This window comes from Mobula hypostoma, chromosome 5 (assembly GCF_963921235.1).
Source record: "Mobula hypostoma chromosome 5, sMobHyp1.1, whole genome shotgun sequence".
Lineage (NCBI taxonomy): Eukaryota > Metazoa > Chordata > Chondrichthyes > Myliobatiformes > Myliobatidae > Mobula > Mobula hypostoma.
Window position 1 is genome coordinate 176,334,577 of NC_086101.1, and position 21,426 is coordinate 176,356,002.

At 39.7% G+C, this 21,426-nt stretch overlaps 1 long non-coding RNA gene across 1 annotated transcript in view; it reads right to left on the reverse strand.

The window, feature by feature from the left end:
• LOC134346357 (uncharacterized) overlaps positions 1-17,624 on the reverse strand; it is a 1,029,867-nt gene extending 1,012,243 nt beyond the window's left edge. Inside the window, exon 1 of the long non-coding RNA XR_010017916.1 lies at positions 17,274-17,624. This is a non-coding gene — a long non-coding RNA (uncharacterized LOC134346357). The remainder of the gene's footprint in view (positions 1-17,273) is intronic.
• Positions 17,625-21,426: the final 3,802 nt, after the last annotated feature.

Consider the following 21,426-nt stretch of genomic DNA (forward strand, 5'->3'; position numbering starts at 1 on the left):
GCGGGTCTCACCAATCCAGCACCCTTTGTGGAGGAAACCCAACTCTGACATCTCCACTAAACTTTCTTCTACTCACTTTGAACAGATGTCCTCTGCTATTGGCCTTTGGCGTCCTGGGAAAAAGGCACAGGTAGACAACTCTTCAGCACTTTTTAAATGAGCTGATAGTACAGAGCACGGAATTTCAGGCTTCATGCAAGTTCAATCCAAGCAATGCGATGTCAGCAGCGGGAACCTGGATGGGTTCTGAGCCCATGATTTGGAGACTGAGGCTTTGAGAGCAGTGTAGGCATCAGTGCGAGATTGCAGTTCAGATTCTCTGAGATCACAGACATAAGTGAGCACAACTTTGTGGATGGGCAGGCAAGATGGGCAATGCACCGCATTTTCCCTGTACTGTAACACTTCTTTTCTGCACTATGTTATATCTAACTTTGCACTGTTGTAACATATTGATGTCTGTAAATGATGGACAGGACAAGTTTCTCACTGTACCTCAATAGATGTGACAATAGTAAACCAATTACCAAACAGCAATTCACAGTAAATCCCTAATGGGCAGGAGGTCTTTCATCTATCACTTTTTTTAGCTTCTCATTTGATGAATGTGGAATACCACTTTTCTACTTGCAAGATTTTTTTTTTCATTTCTGGTCTTTATGTTTTGAGGGGACTAACTAAATGAAACTAGCTGATTGGGATATACACTTGGATCATTTTATTTGGAGAAACTCAGCCAAGTAAACAGCATCTGTGCAGGGAAAGGAACTGTTGATGTGTTGGATGTTGACCCAGAGAGGGCAGCGAGCCAGTATCAAATGGAGAGGGGGCGTGGTGAGACAGAGATATGTGATTTGTGTTCTGAGAGGAGAGAGGGGAAGGTGGGATAATGGGCAAATCAAACCAGTTAGCAAGTCAGTTTATTTGTAGAGTCAGAGTTATTCAGGGCAGAAATAAACACTTCAGCCCAACCCATCCAAGTGAATAAGATCCCACTTAAAAGAGACAGATAACTTTCTTCATCTTTCCATGTCTTCTGACAAGGAGAAGCTAGCAAATAAAATGAGGAATAATGTTTGACAGCAAACATCCAAGTCTCCCTCTGCCCTCAGTTGGAGTTGAACAGTCAGAAGACAACATCAGGAGCCTGGGCCAGAAATATTCCAGTTCCAACTACAATTAGGACATTCTGTAAAACAGGCTTTACCGCCAATTGCAGAATAATCCATGAGATCACAAGAATGTTATCACTTCATTGCTTGGCCCCACTTCTAGTTTGTTCAATTCTCAATTTGACTAAATTTGCATAATTACGTACAACGCACAAGACAAGTCTGCCCACCTCATGTTTTTCAATCCATGGCCTTCAAGTCTACATTACATAAAGTGCTTTCCCAAGTGTGAGGTGGGTTCCCCCCTTAAGTGGCGAGTTTCAAACAACCATTTTGGGTGAAAGTATATTTTTCCCAGCTCTCCCCTTTGGCTGTTCATCTAAGGGAAATCGTTTCTTGTTCTTAAGCCTGCTTCGGCCTCTCAGGACATTATAATACCACAAGACTTCAAAGTTAGAAACAAAAGTAGGAACAAAATTAGGCCATTTGGCCCATTAAGTCTGCTCTGCCATTTCATCATGCCTGATCCAATTTTCCTCTCAGATCCGATTTCCTGCCTTCTCCCCGTATCCCTTCATGTTCTGACCAATCCAGAATCTATCAACATCTGCCTTAAATATACATAAAGACTTGGTTTCCACAGCTTCCTCTGGCAAAGAATTTCATAGATTCACCAGTCTCTGGCTAAAGAATTTCCTCCTCATCTCTATTCTAAAAAGATGCTCCACTATTCTGAGGCTGTGTCCTCTGGTCTCCCACCATAAGAAATGTAATCTTCCCATCCACTCTGGCAAAGCCCTTCACCATTCATTAGGTTTCAATCAGGTCACCACTCATTCTTCAGAATTCTAGTGAATATAGGCCCAGAGTTATCAAACACTCTTCATATTACAAGCCATTCAATCCTGGAATTGTTTTTGTGAACCTCCATTGAACCCTCTCCGGCTTCAGTACGTCCTTTCCAAGATAAGTGGCCCACAACTGCTCACAATACTCCAAGTGAGGCCTCACCAGGGCTTTCTAATGTCTTAACATTACAACCTTCCTTTTATATTCTAGTCCTCTTGAAGTGAATGCTAACATAACATTTGCCTTCCTCACCACAGACTCAACCTGCAAATTAACCTTTAGGGAATCCTGCAGGACTCCCAAACCCCTTTGCACCTCAATTTCTTTTGTATTTCTCTCCATTTCGAAAATAATCAACCTTTTCATTTCTTCTACCAAAATGCATGACCGTACACTTTCCAACATGATATTCCATCTGCCATTTCTATGCCCATTCTACTAATCTGTCTAAGTCCTTCTGTAGCCTCTCTACTTCCTCAAAACTACCTGCCCCTCCACCTATCTTCATTTCATCTGCAAACTTTGCAACAAAGCCATCAATTCCATCATCCAAATCATTTACATATGACATAAAAAGAATCAATCCCAACACAGACCCCTGTGGAAAACAATTAGTCACCAGCAAACAATTAGAAAGGGCTCCCTTTATTCCCTTTTCTTGCTTCCTGACAATCTGCCACTGCCTCATCCATGCTAGGATGTTTCCTGTAATACCATGGGCTTGTAGCTTGTTAAGCAACCTCATGTGTGGCACTTTGTCAAAGGCCTTCTGAAAAACAAGTACATAACTTCATCCAATTCTCCTTCATCTACCCTGCTTGTTATTTCTTCAAAGAATTCCAACAGATTTTGTCAGAAAAGATTTTTCCTTGAGGAAACCATGCTGACTGTTACTCATTTTATGATGTGCAATACATCTCGATTAAGTCTGTCCTTGGTTGCTTTGTTGTGAAGAAAACAACTCCAGCCTAACCAATTCTTTCTCATGTCTGGAATTCCTCTTGTAAACCTTTGTAAGCTTTTTCAGTGCCTACCAAGTTTTTCACATGAGAAGTGTTTGACGACTCTGGGCCTGTGTTGAATGGAGTACTGATTGAAACCTACTTGACCCTGAAAGGCCTGCATAGTGTAAATGTGCAGAGGATATTACCATTAGTCGGAGAGTCCAGGATCAGAGGGCACAGCCTCAGTATAAAGGGACATCTCTTTCAAATAGAGATGAGGAAGAATTTCTTCTGCCAAAGGATTGTGAATTTGTGGAATTTGTTGCCATAGAGGGTTATGTAGGCTCAGTCATTGGGTATACTTAAGGCAGAGGTTGATTGATTCTTAATCAGAAAGGGGGTTCAATGTTAAAGGAAGAGGATGGAAGAATGGGTTTAAAAATTCAGCCATGATTGAATGGTGGATTGGACTCAATAGGCAGTTTGGCATAATTCTGCACCTATATCTTGTGATCTAATTGTATTATTTTTTCTGTAATGTCAAAGAGTCAGAGTAATCCAGCACAGAAACAGGCCCTTCACTCCAATTCGTCCAAATCAACCAAGATGGTCATCTATTCTACCCTGAAGTAGTTTAAAACTTCCCTTTGGTAGGAGTTCAATGAGATTTGCTCTCACTGTTCCCCCTCTGTGATCTCTGCTGCTCTCCAACCCTTCAATTATGTGCCTTCTTCTTCAGTCCTTTACACCGGTCACCTCCCAGCTTTTCACTTTATTTCCATCTCTGCAGCCCCCACCCATCCCACCTACCTACCTTCCCCCTCACCTGGCTACATTTATACTCCTTCCACTCCCCCATCTCCTTATTCTGGTTTCTTTCCCTACCTTTCCAGTCCTGATGAAGTGTCTCAGCCTGAAATGTTGATTTTTTTATTCCTCTCCATAGATACTGCCTGACCAGCTGAGTTCCTACAGCATTTTGTGTGTGTAACTCCTGTTCCATTTATTTGTACTTTGCTCATATCCCCCTGATCCTTTTTCCTAACAATGCATTTGTCCAAGTGTTTTCTATTGTGATGACCATAACAATACATATTATTTCTGCTATGGTCTTGTAGTGCTCGCAGCCACCCCACTTGTGTATTTTATAATCGAAATGAATGCTGTATTCCTACACCTGGTACGATCCGATTTCTGCCAGAACACACAGTTAAGTACCACATGAGGCTAGATCTATGATGTGTCATTATTTCTGAACAATCTGCCAACACTTCATCATGCAAGCACAACAGTGATGGATTTAGTTAAATAGTAGAAGAAAAATGATTCTTAAAAATAAGCATCTTAGCTTCAGAACTGACATGCTGAAAAACTAGATATTAGTTGAAGATAGCCTAATAAACCCCAAGAAACAAAACAAAATATGCAATCTTGATAATAAATTTTACAAACTTGATGGGAAAGAAATGATTGGCATCTGCCATGCAAAACTTGGAAATGCAGAATAAAACAAAATCAAGTGTACCTTTATCAATACTAAAATCCTAGCAACCAATACACTGGAGGATTTCAGCTCTGTCTAAATTATTCCTGTGCTTTAATAATTATGCTGCAACTTTAGAGATTCATTGCATTGGAGAGTTGGAGATAAAATGGTTTGTTCTACATGCAGTTTAATGAGGTTATTTTAGTGCACCTTTCATAAGTCAAAAATGCATGAAAAATGAAAGCATGTCCTGGAACAGTAGAAATAAAACAAGCTGTAGATTCAGAAATGCATGAACAGTCCATTGGGATTTCTGTATGAAGTGTCAAGACATCAAATTTCTCCTTCACTGAGTCAAGCATTAATCTTTTATTTAACGCAGCTATGGTGTTGGGATTTTCTGACTTGCACACAAGGATTTTGTCACTGCAAAAAAAAAAAATGCTGTGTTGCTCACCCTGTAAAATGAGTAACATTTATGTAGTAACTTGCTTGTAAAGAAACATCTAAAAGGCGTATCTCAGAAAGATCGAGGTAGCAGGGTAATTGCAAGTAATGCATGTCTTGAGGTATACAAAATCCTTGTTAATTGTGAGACATTGACTTTCCATGTGCAAGAGGAAAAACACGGATTCAACCAGGGCTGTTGGTAATGATACAGACACTGTAATGACACATTGTAATGAATCCTAACACAGAAAGAACAATGTCTTGGTAAGTTTAAGTTTATATTTTTAGTTAAAATATACAAGCATTCCAGCTACAATCCTCTGGTATTAATAATCCAAACCCCACTTTGGCCACACACACACACACACACACACACACACACACACACACACAAAATGCAGGAGGAATTCAGCAGGCCAGGTAGCATCTATGGAAAAAAGGTAAATTGTCAGTGTTTTGGGCCAACACCCTTCATCTGAATTCAAAGGGCCTCAGACCAAAAAGTCAATCGTTTACTCTTTTCCACAGATGCTGCCTGACCTGCTGAGTTTTTCCAGCATTTTGCGTGTTGCTTTGGATTTCCAGCATCTGCAGATTTTCTCCTGTTTGCAATTTCCCACTTTAGCCGTCCGCTGGAGAAGGGCTGTGGCCATAAACCTGCTCACATTCCAACCCTCTGGTTTTCCCCATCCCCAGTCTCAGCCCTGATCACACATGCAATTAATGTCATGGCAAACACGATTCACCAGACTATACAGGAGAGGGCTCTTGGAGAACTCGCTTTATCCAAGCAACATGGCCAACCTTGTGAGCATACAAATCAAGGTGGTCAGAAGGTAGGAGCAGAGGTAGACTGCTCAACTCCTCTCGCATGACCCAGCCATCCAGGCCTCACCTCTTCCATGCCAGCTCCCCACAGCTCTCAATTCCTTGATCTTTCACAAACAAATGTAACTGTTCAGATTCATCTTCAGATTAATTATCATTTGGGCCAGAGTTAGGGGTAGGATTAGGGTAGTTGATGGGAATATGAAGAATAAATTGACATTAGTGTGTTAATGGTCAGCATGGACTGGGAGGGTTTAGGGCCTGTTTCCATGCTGTACAACTTGAGGATTCTATTGGAATTATTTAAACACAATAGGCCTTTATCAAAATCCTTGTGAGCATATTATATCACATTATTATTACTGGCATTAATAGATGTAGTAATGTAATAATTCTAGAGCATTCTTGCAAGCTCAGACCTCCAGAGTCAGTAAGATGATGGGCCATCATAACAAGTGTTTAATCAGAAGGGGAAAAGGTATTAGTTCAAGTTTTGTCTCATCACTGTGTTTTCAATACTTCAAGTGCATAACTGGCATGGTTACACTAATTAACAGCTTTTTGTGGTACTTCAAAGAAGTACATGTTAAAAAAAATCTAGCCGACCCTTTGCTGTCCACAGAAGATGTGAAACTTCAAAATCCACCTTCAAGAACAGTCAAAAGATCCATCAATAAATCATTAGAAATGGCTTTATCTCACCAAGATTATTGATTAGGTTACAGCGTATCCACAAATTACATACTGCAGTGGCTTATTCCAAGCATTGGACAGAACCTTCTGCAAGATAAATATTTAGCCAAGATTTTCTGTTCAAAACAGCTAGCTCAATTAGTTACAGAAATTTTAAAAAAAATTTACTGCAATTCAAGCCAGTTATCAAGTTCTTTAATGGTTTATTTCATAAAGTGGTAGAACAAATTAATGAAAAATTAATCATCCACAAAAGCAAACTGACAACACATAATACTCTAGATACTCAGCAGGTTTTCTGATGAAAGGCCATCCGCCTGAAATATTAACTCTTTTCACATATGCACAAAGTTCAAAGTAGATTTATTATCTAAATATGTATCTGTCACTATATACTACTGAGGTTCATTTTCTCACAGGCATTCACAGTAGAACAGTAAAATTATTCAAAAGCCACAGAAAGATTGACAAACAACCAATGTGCAAAAGATTACTAACTATAAAAATATATTAAAAAAGTAAATAAATAATATTGAGAACACAAGTTGAGGAGTTCTTGAAAGTGAGTTCACAGGTTGTAGAATCAATTCGTTGATGAAGTGAGTGAAGTTATCCTCGCTGGTTCAGAAGCCTGATGGTTGAAGGGTAATGGCTGTTCCTGAATCTGTTGGTATGGTACCCAAGGCTCCTGCATCACTTTCCCCTCAGGCAGCAGCAAGAAGAGAGCATGGCTTGGATGTTGTGATATTGGTGATGGATGCTGCTTTCTTTTTTCTCTCTCTCTCTCACACTTTTCCAACATCTGCAGCACATTGTGTTCCTATCAGTAAAAGTGACTGCAAAGCTATCAGTTGCTGTAAATAAACCAATTTTCTGAAGGAATTAAATCTACTTTTACTAACTTGTCAAGCTCGTACATTATTCTAGCCCTCCCCAATATGATTGGGTTAACAGTCCTCCAAAAAGCCACTTGAACAGATTAAACTGCCCGTTAGAATACAAGAGAATGAGGCAAATGTATTTCCTAACATTTGGAAACTTTGCCTCATTTGCACAGTTGCAAGCAGTTTACAATATCCCTGCATCTAGTTTTTTTTAAAAAGATGTTTACAAATTTGAGATTATGTTAGGAAATATATACTGTACCTAACTTCGAAGTTTTAGACAAACATGAGTCCCTGGGGCAATAAATAAATTTGATCCTGTTACTCATAGTGCGGTATCCTATTTTTATCAGATCATACATAATGGAGCTCGGGTGAATACTGCAAGTTTTAAACAGGCATGGGTGGATGAATTGAGTATAGAACTGACAGAGGAGTGAGGGATGAGTGTTTAAAGAGTATACATGATTGTTCGGTCAACATCAGACGCAGACTTACACAGTTTCAAACAAAACATAGAATCCATTATTCCAAAGAAAAGTTGCACAGTTTCTACCCTGCTGTTTCACCAGTTTGTAATAGATGTAAATCTGTGAACAGTAACTTGTCACATTCATTCTGATCATGTTGTAAGCTTTATGCATATTGAAAAGTATTTTTCACTGTTTCTCTGAGGCTTTTGGGAAGCGGTGGGAACCAGACCCGCTCATAGCCGTCCTTGGAGCAACAAGCTCCCTACCTTCAGCCAATATGTATGAAAAAATGGCTGTATTGTTTGGAATGGTGATTGCCAAGAAGTTAATCCTGCAAATGTGGAAAATGGACTCTGTGCCTACGTACAATCTGTGGCTGAGGGAACTGGCAAATACTTTACATTTGGAGAGACTGAGACTATGTAATGAGGACAACGGGGACATCTTTGAAAAAATATGGGGCCCTGTATTGGACTTTCTTACGGGGTGAGGACTGAGGTTTTTTGGTGTGGTGCACCTCTGCTGTGTATGTTTACTTTTGCCTTTATATTTTTCCCTCTTTTGCTGCTCAATATTTAATTTGATTTTGTGGTGGTGGTTTTTGTGGATGTGCTGTATTTTGTGTTTTTTGTTAGTTTGTAATAAATAAAAATAAAAATTGATCCCCATACATTTCCCACCATGTTGATAACTTTCTGGTTAACCTACTGCAGGCCTCAAGTCCTCATCTGTGCAAGTTCCCCATAACTCTCAATTCCAATATCCTTTAAAGATTCATCTACTGCTTCATTAATGATCTTCAGTGATCTAGCCTCCGCAACCCTCTCGGGCAAAGAATTTATTATCCTGGGCTACCAAGGTCAGTCAATGATTGCTGCCCTCATTGTGGCATCTATATAAAAAGGATGAATTAATAAAAAAGTATTGTTAAGCAAATAAGCAAAGTAATTGTTGTAAAATGTTCTTCAATGAAGTGAATTGCTCAGGGGTCTTTTTGATAGCCAACAACAGGAGGTAAGATAGCCAAAAAATCTCAGTTGAAATTAAGCACACCAATAAGAAAGCCAGAAAATTGTAGGAGTGCTGAGGTTGCCCTGTACAAATGGACTAGCAAATTATGCTGCATCTTTCTATAAGACCATAGGACACAAGAGCAGAATTAGGCCATTCTGCCCATTAAGTCTTCTCCACCATTCAATCATGGCTGATTTATTATCCCTCTGAACCCAATTTTCCTGCTTTCTCCTCATAACCTCTGACTCTCTTATGAATCAAGGACCTATTAACCTTTGCTTTAAATATACCTAATGATTTGGCCTCCATAGCCAAGACATTGAGTACACTTAAAATCAAAGGTTTAACTTCCACAGATTCACCACCCTCTAGCTAAGCAAAATCCTCATCTCTGTTCTAAATGGACGTCCATCTATTCTGATTTAATTTACCTACCGCTACCTCATACTGCACCCACCTTTTCAATACTTACACAAGGCAACAGTAAGAATCTCTTCAAAAAGGTGAAATTCCTTTCTGGTTTGTATGCTTGCTATGTAGTATTATCAGAATGAATTCAGTGGGAATGAGATTATTCAGCAGTGGGCAGTATTTTAGACCGGCTTGAAATTCTTCTCACATGCAGTTAAATTATTCTTTTCCAACTCACATAATAGATTTCAGCCTTCTGAACTCCAAGTTTTAAATTGTCTCACTATATTTATCCCTCCCCCTTGTATCTTTTAACCTATTACTTTGATGAAACTTTTTGTTAGCTGTCTTATTATCACATTTGTTGGCTCATTTGGCCAATCATGCCTTAATGATGCATCTTGGGATATTTTCCTGCCTCAAGCAGCATTCCATAAATATACCCAAAAGTAAAATACTGTTCATGTTGAGAATCTGAAATAAAATTTGTTGGCCTTCATAATATGGGGAGTTGAGCATCGGAGCAAAGAAGTCCTTCTGCAGTTGTACAGGGCCCTGGTGAGACCACACCTGGAGTACTGTGTGCAGTTTTGGTCTCCAAATTTGAGGAAGGACATTCTTGCTATTAAGGGAGTGCAGTGTACATTCACGAGGTAAATTCCTGGGATGGCGGGAATGTCATATGTTGAAAGATTGGAATGACTAGGCTTGTATATACTGGAATTTACAAGAATGAGAGTGGATCTGATTGAAACATATAATATTATTAAGGGATTGGACACACTAGAGGCAGGAACATGTTCCAAATGTTGGGGGAGTCGAGAACCAGAAGCCGCAGTTTAGGAATAAGGGGTAGGCCATTTAGAACGGAGTTGAGGAAAAACTTTTTCACCCGGAGAGTTGTGGATCTGTGGAATGCTCTGCCTCAGAAGGCAGTGGAGTCCAATTCTCTGGATGCTTTCAAGAAAGAGTTAGGTAGAGCTCTTAAAGATAGTGGAGTCAAAGTATATGGGGAGAAGGCAGGAACGGGGTACTGATTGTGGATGATCAGCCATGATCACAGTGAATAGCGGTGCAGGCTCAAAGGGCTGAATGGCCTACTCCTGCATCTATTACCTAAAACAGGAAATGTACGAATACCTCAGCAGGTCAGACAACATCTATGGAGGGAGAAAATTAATTAACTTTTCAAGTCAATGACTTGTCGTCAGAGGCTAAAAGGATAACATGACTGCTCTCTTCTGGATGCTGACTGACCTGATGAGTAGCTCCAGCTGTTTATTTTGTACAAATGCAAATTAAAAATACATGAATAATTAGAAGGAGCACACCATTAGCTCTCAAGTTTTCTGTCATTTACTATGATCACAAATGATCCAATGTTAACCTTATTCCTGCCATTTGCCATAACCTTTGACACCCTCATTTTTCAATAATCTGTTGGTCTCTTTTATAAAAATAATACACAATGGCTCTGCTCCTACCAGCTTTGAGCAAGAAGTCCAAAAATGGATTACCCTTTTTTTTTTTTAAGAACAATGATCCTCAATTCTAGATTCTCCCTCAAGAGGAAACATCATTTTCATAACCACCCTGTCAAGAGCTCAGGATTATTTATTTTGTTTCAATTAAATCTTTTTCACTCTTCTAAACTCAGGCAGTCCAACTTTTTCCCCAGAAGTCAATACAACTAACTCTTCCAATTGTTATTGGGTATTTTGAACCTGGGCCTAAAGGGATCTTTCCTCTCCTTTAAGAAGCACTTGAACAGGCACATAGAGGGATAGTGTTTGGAGGGATAAAGGAAATTAGGACCAGCTAAGTGGGCCCTATGACTAAGTAAATGCTGGAAACCTTCTGCACATCAAGCAGCATTTATAGGAAGAAAAGAAGAATTAACATTTCTGGTTGAAGAGTTTTCAACAAAAAAAAACAAAAAATTGCCTTCGGATTTCTGCAAGAGCTCTGACCTGCTGTAAAATGCAGTTTGGAGCTGAACCCAGAAGAAGACAATACTGGAAATGCCAGCAAATCAGGCAAGAACTATGGAGAGAGAAAATTTGATCTCATATTGGAGACAGATAACCTTAAAGTGGGATAGGCCAGTTCTGATACGTTTCAGCCAGAACACCCCTGCCAAGCAGAACATATTGCCCCTTTAATCAGTCGAGACTAATTTTAAACAGAGCAAACACAAAAGGGTTGATTTTGGCTTGACACTGCATTCATGCCATTCGTACCTGCACCTACCTGAAAGCCATTAAAAACTTTGTCCCCAACTTTTTAAAGCCCATGTGCAATTCAGATTTAGCTTCCAAATGTAGTCTTCTTTTGATCATTTGCAAATCACAATGTGGTTGTATACTGTATAGTTCAATATGCAAGTTTATAGATGAGCATTGAATTGCTCAATAGAAAACTCCGAAAGCTATTTTAACAGATGTTGCTCTCCATTTGAAATAAACAGATACAGAAATTATAGATAAATGTGTCTTATTATGCTGCTAAGTGGATGCTCAATAATAAACTTAAGTGCAATAGAAACCACTTTATGACCAATGTAATAACTTTATTCACACTGCAGACTGTGAATAAGAACCACCAATATTTTGATGCAGAAATCTTAATGATTCATTACCATGCAGCCATCTTGTGATATCCTATTCAAAACAACAAAAAGTGGATGGTCATACCTGTTAGTGTTATGAGTCTGGAATGACTAAATCTATAAATTTATGCTCTGCTGTCACAGACCATTGGATTTCAGTCACAGTAGTGGTCACTCTACTGCCCAATCATAGAGAAAAAGAAAAGGTGAGAGATTATTTTCATCATTAATCATTGTTTCCATTCTGCTTCTCCTTTTCTTGCCTTTCCCACAACCACATCCTCTCCCCTCCCTTTGCCGCAGCGACTGCTGTAAAAAATGAGAACAATGGATATAGGAAGGAAACCCTCCTTGAGATTATAAATTCAGACATTGCAATGATGATCATTAAAAGCAAGCAAGAAAGTGACTTCGGGAGGTATGCTACCCTCTCATCCCAATTTAACATAGACCAGAAATTCAATGAAGGATCTTCCATATGGCTAAGGTCATCACTGGATTTCTACTTTATCCTCAGTTCCAACCTATTCTACATAGTAAGCAAAAATGCCTGTTTCACTCAAAGCAAACAATTATTAAATTCAGATCCATTTCCTTGACTAATCTCTCCTTATGACAATCCCACCCAGTGTTGCCAGTCTCCTTGAATCTCTGGTGCTGTCCCTATCCACCTTACATTATCCTCAGTGCAATCAGTGTCCATGTCCAGCTGCTCTTCTGTATAAAACACTGATGCAAACAGTCTGGTCAAATCATAATATCCTCTGTTCACTGTGATCCTCCTCGCTCAAGGATTATTTTCCCATGATTATTTGGGAAACATCTCAAAGCATTTATATTTGATGAGGGATCTATCTAAATGCACGCTGGTATTTGATAGTTCTGTGACCTTTTTAATGTTTTAAACAAAAGTGTGTTTGTGTATGTGTGTATTCACAAAGGCTTATTTTTCCTTAGTGTGTCACAATGTTAAGGATCCTTCTGTCAGAATTATGAAAAGATAAATGATTGAATATATAGAGAGATTTTGTTCTGTGCTCTTAACCTTTAAATAATACTATAATGTCACTATCCAAATGTTAAATGTGGTTGTATCAAATTTTAAGCTGACTATTTTAAGCTGCTCTAATTCAAATACAATTTTGCATTCACTAAAGGACACTACTGGTGAAAACAAATCAAAGCTTTCAAAATTACAGATCATGGAAAGTGGCCAATAGAAACTAATAAACTACAAAAAAATTTGAACCACCTTAAATGAGTTGGTGCTTGAAATCCAGTGTGGAGATTAAGACCAATTATGCAATATTCTTGTCAATCCTTGTGTTTTCCCACTCCGCTTGCTTCCTCAGCTTTTGAAACCAGAATATTAACATTTTTTAAAGTTCTGATAATCTGAATATCAAAATATGAGTTTTCAATATTTGATTCCTCTTTCTGACAAACATAAGCTAAAATAACACATTGGAATCACAGTCTATAAATAAATGGTGTACTGTGGATGGGGTGGAGATACATTTCAACCAAAGGAGGTGCAAGATGCCCCTTCCATCCACAAGCCTGCAGGTCACCCTTCGGCAAGGTGTAGCATCTGCTTTGCCCCCTGATCAGGGTCACGTGACACAGGAGCAGGTGGTGCATATCACAAGTCCTGGTTATGTGACCACTGATGCCAGGCAGACAATCTCTGAAGAGTACTGATAATGGCTGCTGCACCCTGTCTTGTAAAGGCACTGCCTAGAATGCGGCAATGGTAAACCACTTCTGTAGGAAAAAAATTGGCAAGAACAATCAAGGTCATGGAAAGATCATGATCACCCACATCATACAGCACGACATTTAATGTGGACTGAGCCACTCAGATCAGCACCAAGTTTCACATGTTTCCTTAGTCTATTTAGTTAACCTTAGACATGACATCACTAGGTTGCCTACAGGTGGCTGCAATGCCCTTAGGTTCCATCCTAAATGGACAAGCACCTTTGAAGAATTAGTCAAAGCTATTCACTAATCATTTCAAAGGTGGTCGTCTGTGTTTTTCTATTAAGATTAGGATCTAGCTCACTGATGAATCTTCAGTAATACAACATGTCAAGTCTGCATTTAACTCATAGATGAAAGATTCTCACTTCAGTGAAATACAAGAGAACTGGATACCCAACATAAATATTTACCTTCAGAGAGAGGAGTGAAAAATAAAGTGCATGCAAAGCTAGCTTTTAGAACAACAAGATAGCAGGAAGTGGCAATTTTCTCAATAATAAGTGGGACATAAGTAAAAAGGTTGAACTCATGAATCTAAATTGATACAATTAAAAGTGTCTAGTATAAACAAAACATGTTAATATGTGGAATCATATTCTTCTGCCATGTAGTATAGCACAATGGTTCAATTATACCTTTGTAGGTTAATATCCATAGGCTTGGACCACTTACCTAGAAACACAAGACATGGGAGCAGAAGAATTTGAATCTCATCACTGTAGCTGAGCAATTTAAATGCAAGCAAGTAAATCTACAAAAGTTTGTAGAATTAAATGGCAGTTTTGGTAATGGTCTACATCAAATGACCAAAAACGTAAAGAATCTGGTTCACTACGTCTGAGTCCTGACGAAGGGTCTCGGCCTGAAACGTCGACTGCACCTCTTTCTAGAGATGCTGCCTGGCCTGCTGCGTTCACCAGCAACTTTCATGTGGGTTGCTTGAATTTCCAGCATCTGCAGAATTCCTGTTGTTTGGTTCACTAATATCTGATGGGGAAGTAATATCACCAACCTTATCTGCTCTGGCTTGTATGGTGGTAAAACCCAACAATGCCATTGCTTCCTCTGTTCAGGGGAAATTGGGGATGGATAATAAGTGACAGTTTTACCAGTAACATATCGAACTAACTACTTTTCTTTTAAAATGAATTGTTTAACCAAGCATATTTAAAATCCACATGGTGTTGTCCCCATTTGCAATGAGGAAAGGTAATGTGCAGTTAAAGTCCAACCATTCTCCTTTACTTTTAAACCATCGGGGTTTTCTTCCTACTGCAAGCCACTAGATTTATCCAAACACACAGTGCTGTAGATCAATTACAAGAATTATTTTTGGTGTCCACCTACTGCAGCATTGGAACAGCAACAGGAGCCTAAGGGAAGTTTAGCAGAAAGCTTAAGGAATGCCAGTGGAAATTCATTCTGATAATGTGTAGCACCAGTTGGTAGCGACATTTTGAGCAGTGATACAACCATTCACTTCTATCAGCATCACAAACCACACAGGCAAGTTATGATAATGAACATAAATGCAACATAGATCTTAATCTGTGTTCCTCCTCCACCTCCCCCCAACCCATTGTTTCCCAACTAAGAATACAATGATAGCTTCATATATTTGACAGGATAACAAAGATTACATGCCAAGGTATGCTAAAGTAAAGCAGACATCATAACACTGGCACCATTATTGCTAATAATTATTTGCTTCTTATCTACAATAGTCTATTTGGAAAATTTAGTGGAGAGATGTTGACTGTCGTGCTTGGAGAAAAAGTAAATTAACTACTTATGTTACACAAGTATGCTCAAGTGGTTTCTGAAGCTACCTGACAACATTTAACCAAGTTGGATGCACAACTGAGAATCAAAGATCCACAGAGAAGAAAAACTGCAACTTTTCCATTCTGGTCTGAGATTTTTTTTAAATTTTGACATGCTATTTAATAGATAATAAGGTGGATAAGATGTCTCAAAATAGCCAGTGACAGCACATCCTGGAAAGTAGATTGGATGTACTGGTCTCCAAAATGTGTGTGAAGACAGGACATTGTATATTGATGCTACTACCCTTCAAACTCTAGAAAAAAGAAACCAGAGTGTATATCTGTAACTTTTGACGCAGCCGGGTGGTCCATTTCTTGCTACAGACAAGTATTAAAATTTAGTTTGTGGAATGTTAGGGATGTTTTGAGGAAGCAAGATATTTTCCAACACCAAACAATCACAAACTTTGCAAGTGTTTTTTTCCTGTGAAATAAAATGATTAATTGCATTAGCTCTATCACTCAAATAGTAGTTGACTTAATGGCTTGTATTAACTTGTTCTGCAAACTTCACTAATCAGGACTAATGTAAAAAAAAATCTAAATATAAACTTTATCGACATTTCTCTTTATATCTCGAATCCAAAATCAGCTCTGCCCAATTTAATTTCTGTAACTAGATCTACCACTTTTTTTTAATCTTTCTGTGTCTGCTGCACTGTGGTTATCAAAATGAATATAAGTGAATGTTTTACTCAAAGCATACCTTTCTACTAGGAAAACTTAATATCATTCAAATGAATTCAAATAGATTCTATATTTACCTTGTTAAATATGTTGTGTGAATAATTGGGATTAAAACTGCTACATGTTTTATTTTGCTCTGGCATGCAGCGTTGCAATAAGTGGTACCATCACCAATCAGTGCAATAATCAAAAGATCATTGCGAAAGGCTTACGTCCTATTCTCTTTAACTTTTGCCATTGATCAAATCCGTAAGAAAGAAATTATGTAACAACATTGCAACAAATAACTCTTAACAGGGGTGACATTTCAAAGGAAATCAATTACAATGTTTGATTTTTTAAATACGTTGCTCCTGACTTCTATTCGATCCCTGACATTTAAGAGCCTTGCCGCGTAAATTCGGTAAGTGGGTTAGATCAGGATCATGCTTGTACTGCTTCCAGTCTCTCAGTTACAGGTGGAATCCGAATTTTTGTCTGAAGAACGCTCAGGCAACTTTCTGCCTTTAAACCCACATTCGTTTCCGCTGCTTTCAGCGGTCAAGTTTATCTGCAGCTCGCCTAAAAATTGATTAGTTTCAGCTTCTGATTAGTCTATAATGTGGCAGTCACAAGATTTATTAAGTGCTTGAATTGTGTTTCGCGAAGTCCGAGGCAATTACCAGAACAATTCAGTGGACTGACATCCCTGGTTGTTTATCGAGAACTCCTGCAGTAAGGGTGAATTGAGATGTCTTACCTTTCCCTGTTAAATTTAACAGCTCCTCTAAGTACTTTGTTAGTAAATACTCCAAAAAATGATTGATCGCACATCGCAAGCACAGCACGACATATGCACAAACTCCGGATTATTCAGCGTGTTTTAATACCAAGTTATTCTTTCGCCTTTGTAGGTTTGCGTGACGCGCTGCGCTATCGTATTAAGGTAGAAATTAAAAGTAATCCCTAATTGTAATAAAGCCCGTGACTAATTCATACTCGCATCTGGAACAGAGTAGTAACAGTGAAGGATAAAGTATATAAAGAGGATATACCAATATACAGAAAGCTTAAGAATTAAATAGTTGATTAGTGGCCGCGTAATTTTTCGATAATGGTAGGATTTTCATCTAAATCTCTTATTCCAGCTCTTATTAAATTCCTGTCAAAACGTCTTCTGCGTGTAACACTTCTTTGATACACATGTTATAAGTAATTGTCGCTCGTTACTGTAACATCTGCTTTTGTATCTGATACTCTCCTACCTTGTCTGCAGGTCTTCGCTCTCGTTCCTACACACTGGCTGGAAGATGATGCTCTCTCTCTCTCTCTCGCTCGCTCTTTTTTCTCTTCCGCTCTCTTCAGCGATGGCCGGGAATTAAAGTTCATTCGCACCAAGCTGCAAGCACTTGGTCTGCTGTAACTTGCACCGCGCGAGTTCTGTGCATGCAGCCTCACTTCGCCGCACTTTCCTTTATTTTGCTTGCGTTAGAAGTCTTCCAAGCCAGCCCGCGGTGACCGGTACGGTGTATCCCAGTAAACGAACCGGCCAGGTGTCACCCCTCCTGCGCTTGCAGGTTGGCCGAGAGCCCCAGAGCAGCTCCCAGCCACTGCGAGCGCGGGTCGAAGTCTCCCGGTGAAGGGAGGGAGGTGGAATGTGATGCGAATGCAGTTCGGACTGCAGAAGAGCACCACGGTGCTGAGTGGAAGCACGGGGTAATAACAGCTAGTCTCTGATGCACATATTAATAGGATCTGAGGAAGGTGGAGTAAAAAAAAATCTTCTGCCACTCAGCGGACGTTGGGGGAAAAAAAAAGAACAGATTGCTTAAAAAACCTCTGGGGTTTAAACAGCCTGTTTCACCAGTCTCATTTGGAGAAGGGATACCGATAAAGATGTATTTTAAAGGAAAATGCAAGATGCATTCATCCGCTTACTATGGATCCAATTATCTCTTGCTTTCAGAAAAGTTTGAAAGCAGAGCCAGAAAGAGAGGCAGAACAAAAATCTTCAGAACTATTCTGTTATACTTTGTTCTTAACCCGGACAGCTGGGGGAGAAACGGCATGGGACGGGGGAGATTTGAAAGATGTATTTTCAACCGGGATCTGAAGTAGCCGAGTACATAGAAAGAGGTTCCGGCTATTTCTTATCCGATCCCCTGTACAGACCGCGTGGATAAAATGCTGCTCCGTGCATTGCTTCAGGTAAAATTACAGGTGTGTAAAAAAAACATTGTTTTTAATGTTTCTTTTTCACCTTCACCTTGTTCAATAATTCGATACTAAAAAGGAAATGCATTGCTAGAGGACCCAGCGTCAATTCACACCTGCCCTCACCCAAGCAAAGGAAATACAAGGAGATAAAAAAGATTCTTTTATTTTTGCTTTTGTTTTTCGATTAGGTCGTGCCTTAATAAAGTGTGCTTCCCTTATTTTGTAGTCGTGTGATTAAAAACGCGACGATCACTGACCTTGCTTGGGTGCATTAATACACTGAGTAATATAGCATAGTCAAAATAAGATGCTAATAATATATGAACTGAATTCAATGGGATTTGCAAGACTGTCCAAATGCCGGTGACTAATAAATCCCCTTAATTACAATGGGTATTCAGTGCACAGCTTTGGCTGAAGACAAGAAAACATATTTATATATATGATAGATAGCTGGAAAGATACAATACGGAGTATAATCTAAGAACCCAAATGATAACAGAAAATAAGCTTTTTGGTTTTTTTTCAAAGCCACAATACTTTGCCTGAATTTCTCCTGTGTTGTGGTTGCAAGCTGTCACAAACTGAAGGTCTGAACATCTGAATCCCAGTGGCCAGCGTGCAGCCCCAAACCCAGCCTTTCCCTCGAGCATGACACTTCACGCAAAGTGCATGCATTAAAGCGTGTAGTTATTAATTCATTTCTTCCGACCATTGATATTTTAGCATTCCGAGTGCAGTCTTGTTCCCTAGTGTGTAGCAATGAGCACGAATAAAAGGAACCGTGGAGCAAGGGTAGACCGTCACCGGAAAATATCAGTAGCTCCCTCCATGATGCGCAAGTTGCCGGAGTTTAGTATTGCAAGGTTTCTCCAGGGATTGGGGATGCTAGTTTCTGAGGGACGGCAAGTTATTGATTGTAACGGATGGCGAATTCTAATCCTGTGCCATATAGGGGATCCCGACTCTGCTCAGCGCGTTAGTCTGGCAGGAATATCCCACGTTAAATGGATTGCTTGCAGAGGTTTGCCATTCCTTCAAACTGGCTGAGATCCTGAACACTGGAAGCAGAGAGTAAGGGACAAGAGTAGTCCTACCACCCCTCCTGCCGTAGCCAGGGCTGGTCTTCCTGATGAATGTAACCCTAGGCTTTTGCCGTTCCGGGCACATGACATAATAGAGCATAAAGGGGCATAGTACAGGTATTAGCTCTTCGGTCCACAATACCTGTGCTGACTATGATGTCAGTCTAAACTATTTCAACCTGCGTGTACCCTATTCCTCAGTTCTAGGCCTGTATAAATGACTCAGTTAGATTGTTATATCTACTTGGGTACGTCTCTACCAAAGGAGGTGTAGGGCGCTCCTTCCCTCCGCGAGCCGACAAGTCACACTTGGGCAAGGTGTAGCACCTGCTTAGCCCCCCCTCCCCCACCCCCACCCCCACCCCCACCATCCCGATCAAGGTTGCGTGAAGCAAGTGGTGGATGGTCATATGAGCATCTGGTGTATTGTTATACGACCACTGACGCCAGGCGGACAATCTCTGAAGAGTATTGTTAATGGCTGCTGCCACCCTTCTTGTTTTCATCCAGAAGGTAATGGCAAGCCACTCGTGTAGAAAAGTTTGCCAAGAACGATCATGGTCATAGAAAGACCATGATCACCTACACCATACGACAAGCACATAACGAACAAACGATCATAGCTGCTTCTACTATCTCCACAAACAGCAATATCTGGTACCTATCACTCTGGTAGCTGTGTAAAAATACTTCTGTGTAATAAAACAAAACTGGCCTTACACATCTCAACTTTCCAGCTCACTTTAAAGCTATGCCCTCCAGTATTTGATATTTTCAGCTCTGGGGTAAAATGACTATTCATGCATCTCATAATTTTATATACTTCTATCAGGTCACCACCACAGACTTTGACACTCCAGATAAAGCATTCCAAATTTGTCTAATCCTTATAGCCAATACTCTCTAATCCAGGCAACATCCTGGTGAACCTCTTCTGTCCCATTTTCAAAGATACCACATTCTTCCTATACTAAGGTGACTAGAACTGCACACAATACTCAAAATGTGATCTAATCAATGTGTTATACAGCTACAACATAACTGCCCTTCTACGCTCTAGGTAATGTTAAGTACAACATTTCCTAAATAATGTGGTGAGAAACTGGTTTCTTAACAGTGGTATTAAAAGTGGTAACTGTCTGCATGCTTGGGTAGGATGGACAGTTCAAAGCCTAAATGTACTAGACCCCAGGGTTCTGATATGGGTGGCTGAGAGCTTGTGGAGTTATTAGTAATGATCTTTCAAGAATCACTATATTCTGGAATGGTTCTGGAGGAATGGAAAATTTCAAAGTGTCAGTCATTGTTGGTAGAATCTCAGGTGGTGACGAGAGGGCGTACAGGAGTGAGATATGCCAACTAGTGAAATGGTGCCGCAGCAACAACCTGGCACTCAACGTCAGTAAGATGAAAGAGCTGATTGTGGACTTCAGGAAGGGTAAGACGAAGGAACACATACCAATCCTCATAGAGGGATCAGAATTTGAGAGAGTGAGCAGTTTCAAGTTCCTGGATGTCAAGATCTCTGAGGATCTAACCTTGTCCCAACATATTGAAGTAGTTATAAAGAAGGCAAGACAGCGGCTATACTTTATTAGGAGTTTGAAGAGATTTGGTATGTCAACAAATACACTCAAAAACTTCTATAGTTGTACTGCAGAGAACATTGTGACAGGCTGCATCACTGTCTGGTATGAGAAGGCTACTGCACAGGACAGAAAGAAGCTGCAGAGGGTTGTAAATTTAGTCAGCTCCATCTTGGGTACTAGCCTACGAAGTACCCAGGACATCTTCAAGAATTGTGTCTCAGAAACGCAGCACCCAGGGTATGCCCTTTTTTCACTATTAGCATTGGGAAGGAGGTACAGAAGCCTGAAGGCACACACTCAGTGATTCAGGAACAACTTCTTTCCCTCTGCCACCCAATTCCCAAATGGACTTTGAACCCTTGGACACTACCTCACTTTTTTAAATACATAATATTTCTGTTTTTTACACAGTTTTTAATCTATTCAACATATGTATACTGTATAACATATAATGAATATGATTTATTGATTTATTTATTATTGTTGCTAATTATAATTATTTTCTTCTATATTATCCATCGCTGCTG